The following is a 382-nucleotide window of genomic DNA, read 5'->3' as shown; positions in this document are numbered from 1 at the left end:
AATAAAAAAAACGTTATCAAGCATTAATAGGTATTTGGATCTATGCATAAAATCTTAAAAAAAATTTCATATCTTATAAAAATTTTTAAATTTTTTTATATATTCTATTAATGATCTTCTCCAAATAATTTTTTATTTAATTATTGACATAAAAAAAATGATTTCACATATCTTACTCAATTTTAATTTTTTTAATTTGTATTATTATTTATATTTTTATTTATTTATTTATTTATTTTTATTCTATTTATTCATATGCTATAAGTTCCTGTAAATTTTCTTTCCCAAATTTTTACAAACCATTAACCATACTCTTTTTCTTTCTTTTTTGTTATGTAACATGTGGTATCTACCTTCTATTTGTCATGTTTTTTTTTTTTTT

Source organism: Theobroma umbraticum, unplaced genomic scaffold (assembly GCF_002168275.2).
Source record: "Theobroma umbraticum cultivar Fairchild unplaced genomic scaffold, ASM216827v3 scaffold_146.0, whole genome shotgun sequence".
Lineage (NCBI taxonomy): Eukaryota > Viridiplantae > Streptophyta > Magnoliopsida > Malvales > Malvaceae > Theobroma > Theobroma umbraticum.
The sequence above is the reverse complement of the archived record's forward strand: the minus strand, read 5'-3'. Positions refer to the sequence as shown.